The 5,777-nt window shown below is 37.3% G+C and overlaps 1 long non-coding RNA gene across 1 annotated transcript; it reads right to left on the minus strand.

Annotated features, from left to right (window-relative positions):
* Positions 1-1,179: 1,179 nt before the first annotated feature.
* LOC121973304 lies at positions 1,180-2,517 on the minus strand. Its single transcript, XR_006109491.1, has 3 exons — positions 2,504-2,517; positions 1,363-1,427; positions 1,180-1,285 (listed from the first exon to the last, which is right to left on the minus strand). It is a non-coding gene; the product is annotated as an uncharacterized LOC121973304 (long non-coding RNA).
* Positions 2,518-5,777: the final 3,260 nt, after the last annotated feature.

Consider the following 5,777-nt stretch of genomic DNA (forward strand, 5'->3'; position numbering starts at 1 on the left):
GAATATGACTCTTATGGAAATGATTAGATCAATGATGAGTTATTCAGAATTACCTAGTTCATTTTAGGGATATGCCCTGGAAACAATAATGCACATTCTGAACTTGGTACCCTCTACTCCCACAGAATTGTGGAATGGGCGTAGGCCTAGTCTGAAACATATTCGGATTTGGGGTACTCCAGTACATGTGCTGTAGGGAAACCCTGATAAGTTAGAATCACGTATAGAAGTTCGCTTGTTTGTGGGTTATCCTAATGGAACGAAAGGTGGTTTATTTTATAGTTCTAAAGATCAGAAGGTCATTATTAATGCCCGATTTTTAGAAGAAGACTATGTAATGAACCTCAAACTCATGAGTAAAATTATTCTTAACACTACAACAAAAACATTAAAAGACAACGGTTAAAAACCGTTGTCGTAGGTCATTTAAAACCGTTGTAATTGGCAGTGTTGTTAAAAGTGGGGGGCTACGACAACGGTTTTAAACCGTTATCTTTGAATGAAAAGACAACAGTTTTGCAACGGTTTTAAACTGTTGTCTTTGAATGAAAAGACAACGGTTTAAAACCGTTGTTATTTAGAGCATTTTTACTGCAATTACAACCGTTTTTGGGGCTACGACAACGGTTTTTAACCGTTGTCTTTGAGGGTGATAGACAACAATAACAGTTTTAAACCGTTGTCTTTTAAATTATTATCTTTTAATACCAATACATCAAATTTCAATTTAAATATATAATAAAGAATCATAATCAAGAAAGAATATTCCCCACATTAATATCATTCAAAATGTTAGTTATACAAGAATTACAATCACAAAAGAAGAAACATATCTCATGTTTAAATAAAATTTATCCCAATACAAATAAACAAATAAACTCTATTTACAACTAATGAACAATAGCTAAAATACTAGAAACTTGTGATGGTAGTTCATGCCATGTAGGATTATACTTAATTATTGTCAACCCAAGTCCCATCACAATCTTCAACTTGTAGGATTTCTTGATGGGCCTGAGCACAGACTAATCCAGCATATTTTGTCACCTCGATCTAGTCTTGAGACGCAATAACCTGACAAACCAAATATAATCAAGATAGTAAGGATACATCAAGGCAACTATACATAGAGCAAGAAATGAAGATTGACAAAATTACTATTAATGGCGGAAAACCATTCATTTCGATACAAGAAAAAGATTTCTTCTTTGGAGGGAACAGAGGAGCACCATTCATGCTTGCGGTGATCTCCATTCGCTCATCTCTTGCTAGAACAGTTAGTTGCCTGCAATAAAACACCATATCCGTTGAATTGGGTGGAATTAATGGCATCAAAACAAAAATCATGAGTTTAGGTAGCACCTTTGGCCATGGCCATCACTATGTACATCAAAACCAAGCAAACCATCTTCATCACTACTGCATGCCTGCAAATTGCAATAAGGCAAACGTAAGCTATTTCTTAAAGAATTCTGGTAGATGCGTTGAACATATCACAAATAATATATATGAATATGATATAATTTCAAACGAACTTTATTAGCATTACTTTTAAATTGTTTTCTTTCGTCTCAATAGCACAACTACCACATAGAGTTGAGATGGCCCCAGAATGCCAGTTGTTATTAGCCTAGAGACTCAGACTGATTCAGAATACAAATCAACAACTAATTGTTGTAGCATATCAGAAGATATACCAGGAAATAAAGAAAGATGACATGAAACAATAGCTTGTCTTTATTTCTTTCAAAAAAATGTTCTCAAATCTGCATGCAAATCTAAGTTAACTATTAAATTATGCATCAGGAAGCAATGTCTTGCAGCATTTGATAATGAATGCAAAGTTGGATTAAGAATTATACAAGAAACAGATAGAACTACTAAGGAGAGTTAGACTTGGGAGTACAATCTCATCTATTTGGAGGAGTTATTACTATCTGATAATAATATTTCTGGTCAAATACCAGAAAACATGGGTAATCTTCACAACTTAAGGTATTTTGATGCATCAATGAATAACTTGATGGGGCAAATACCATTGAGTTTGGGTGATCTATGCAACTTGGCAACTCTTGATTTGTCTTCAAATAATATTGGTGGAGAACTAACAAATCTACTTGATGGTTTGTCTAAATGTCCACAAGGATCTCAGTTACGGAACTTTAACATTCATGGCAATAAGTTAAGTGGGTCAATCCCTTTCAGTCTTGGGCAATTATCTCAACTGCAATTCTTGGATATCTCATGGAATTTATTACAGGGCAATATTCCAAGTTGTTTCTTGGATTTCATTTACAATAATAGCTTTAGAGTGCAGCATCTGCATTTGCAAAGGGGGAAGTAACTCATCTTGCAACCCAGATAGAAACAATACATGGACAAAATTAGTAGGATATTACTAATGCATGGACAAAATTAGTAGGATAAATACTTAAAATGTTTTTTCATTTACAATTTAATAAATTGAGAACTTTTACTAAAATTGTTCTAGCATTCAACTCACCTTGACAATTTGTGCACATTTAGTTGCTTCACCGAGACTAATCATGCTTTCTGCAGATATCTAATAATGAGAGAATTTAATCATTTAACATGATGGTACTGACGTAATTATTTTTCTTTCATCAATAATATCACAACTTACCATCTAGACATATGGGAAATCACTCTCTATACCAATTGTAGCTGCCATTGAAGTTTTGCCACTGACATAAAAGAATAAATAGCAGATTGAATCGGTAGAAAAGTCAGATTAATCAATTAGAAAGCTGGTTGTAAATTTACCTGCCAGTTGGACCTTCCAGAAGGTATGTAACAAGTGGGATCTGATTGTCTTTGATTTGCTCCACAAGAAGCAGTGCTCTCTCATGGATGTGTTTGTGCCTCTCACCACAATCGATAATCCCATTAAGCCTGAAAGCCATTTGCACATTAAAGATAATGCCACATTATGTAACATTAAGAAAATTCAGAGCACAAAAATCTGTAGGCCCTCCTGAACATCCCCAAGTAGAATTGCTTTCAAGGATGTGGAATCAGCTTCAACCGAGACAATGTCAAACTTGCACATACCTGCGTCGTTCAAGATCATCCATTGATGCACCAAAAGCTAGTCCAACCTCATGAAGAGCATTCAAAAAATCATCCATAGTGACTTTTATGCTCTCCTCATCCAAGGGCTTGGTCAAATCATCGAAGCTTATCTGTCGATTCAAGACATATGAGACAGCACTTCTAACAACACCTTCCAGTTTAGCGCCACTGTAATTTTTAGTTCGTGCAGCTGCAGTAAGTACATAAAAACATGTAAGGAAATATGCAGCTTAACAAGTCTGTCATTTAACCTCCAAATGATCTGAAAATGTATGCAACCAAAAATCAAACTGGAATTCCTAGATGATGAACAAAACAAGAACAAAAACTGCAATATCTGAGTATCCAAAACAAAAGAAAGCATGAAGAAAAGTTTACCTCTAATTGAATATAAGTAACCCAATCAGAAGGCAACAACTACAAGAATAAAAGTTATTAAAAATTAAGACATCAATCAGCAACAAAATATAGCCTATTAAAGGCTCAAACTATTTGAACAATGAGATTTTAAAAACATTGGCAGGTTCTCTTATCCATTTGTAACAGTTTCACTCCTTCAGTAAGCGAAACACTCAAACTCTTCACAAGGATGCTGACATTCTCTAACAAATATCACATTTACGGCAACAACTGAACTCCAAAAGAAGAAAACAAAGAACAAAAAATATTCATCATTGTCCACCAAACAAGATTAAGTGTAAGACAACTCACCTCGAATTTGACAGTTCCCTTCCTCACAACAATGTTTTCGGTCTAAACCTCCAGATTTCACTTCTCCTTCCAGTCGAACTGGGAAGCGATCTCTGACCAGAACCAGCTGGATCCTCTATCTATTTATGTACATGTTCCGATACTGAAGATACATGATATTAATGTTGAGAAAAAAAAGGCAAAACAAGTTTATCCAAGAAACTAAACAACGTTCCATTTTAAAGTTTTCGCATTCTTCTGAATCGGGAAAAAAAGCACACAACTAGTTCTGTACAATAGCAAATATCACAATCTACAAGTTTCCACAAAATAATAAAACTTACATAAACCTAAACAAAGCCAAAACTTACTTACAAAAACAACGGAATGCCCAACAAAGGAGGAACCTTCAAGCCCATAAAACGGAATTAGCCCAAGAAAGCTCGAACCGAAGAGTTCAAGTACAAGTAGCACGCACCTGTTCGGGAGAGGAGACGAGGGCCTGGCTGGAAAATTCTTGTGAGGGGAAGATGAGGTCGTTCTCCTCATTCTAGGGACTCACCGAGGATGACGGCGTTAAGGTGTGAGATCCGACCAGCGCCCGAGGGGTGCAGGGACAAGGATTCCACGTGACGGAGGCGGTTGGAGAATGCGATGCCCACCTTCGGAGATGCCGCCGCCTTACCTATCGTCATCACACACCGATCACGACACCCTTCGGACGAGGAAGAAGACCAACGAGGAGAGAAGAGGTTTTGGCGAAGAGGGACCAAGCACAAGCAAGGAGACGAGTCACCGCTGAGATCTGAGACACCCTAAGCCCTTCACATCCTCTTCTAGGATGAAGAAGAGGAGAAAACAAAAGAAGCACAGATTCATTCTGCCTTCCTCTTATAGGATGAAGAAGAGCTCGTCGGGGAAGTTGGGTGGATTTTGGTGGCAGCAAGGTGGGATCGAGAAGAGATCAAGAAAGAAAAACGTGAAGTAGATGAAGAGATCGTAGGTTGGACGGAAATGCTTAGGGATCGAGAAGGTAAAGGGGTGGAATCGGCGACAAAAAATTTCGGGGAGAGGGAAAGAAAAACTCGGCGGTAAAAAATGACGAAGGGGAAAAAATGGTGAGGGAAAAAATATGGTATTCAACAACACTTAATAGGCAACGGTTTTTAAAAACCGTTGTCGTAACCCCCAAAAAAAGCGCACATAGACAACGGTTTTCAAAAACCGTTGTCATAGCCTTTAAAACCCGTTGTCATAGCCCCAAAAAAGCATAAGTAGACAACGGTTTTTAAAAACCGTTGTTGTAGGTCAAAAAAATTGCTAAAAGACAACGATTTTTGTTAAAACCATTGTTGAAAGGTAAAAAAACAACAGTTTGGTATAAAACCGTTGTCGTTTGAGTGTTGTTGAATGAGGATTTTCTTGTAGTGTAAGGAAATTAGAGAAGACACGTCTAATTTAGTACCAACTGTACAAGATGAGATACCACAAGAAACTGCAACACGTGTCACAAATGATGCACAATTACAAGTAGTGCCTCGTCGTAGTGGGAGGGTTGTTAGGCAACCTGATAGATTCATATTTTTGGGAGAGTCTTCGGACTTGATCCCTGGTGAACATGAACCTGATCCCCGGACATATGATGAGGCACTCCAAGATAAAGATGCAGCATCTTGGCAAAATGTAATGAACTCCGAAATAGAATCTATGTATTCTAGTCAGGTCTGGGAGCTTGTAGAGCCACCAAATGGTGTAAAAGCTATTGGATGTAAATGGGTCTACAAAAGAAAAAGAGGGACAGACGGGAAGGTGGAAACCTTCAAAGCAAGACTTGTTGCAAAAGGCTATACTCAGAAAGAGGGAATAGATTATGAGGAAACCTTTTCGCCGGTAGCCATGCTTAAGTCTATCCGGATTCTTTTATCTATTGCTGCTCATATGGATTATGAGATTTTGCAAATAGATGTCAAGACAACTTTCCTTAATATAAGTCT

Source organism: Zingiber officinale, chromosome 4A, assembly GCF_018446385.1.
Source record: "Zingiber officinale cultivar Zhangliang chromosome 4A, Zo_v1.1, whole genome shotgun sequence".
In the NCBI taxonomy this organism is placed as follows: Eukaryota; Viridiplantae; Streptophyta; class Magnoliopsida; order Zingiberales; family Zingiberaceae; genus Zingiber; species Zingiber officinale.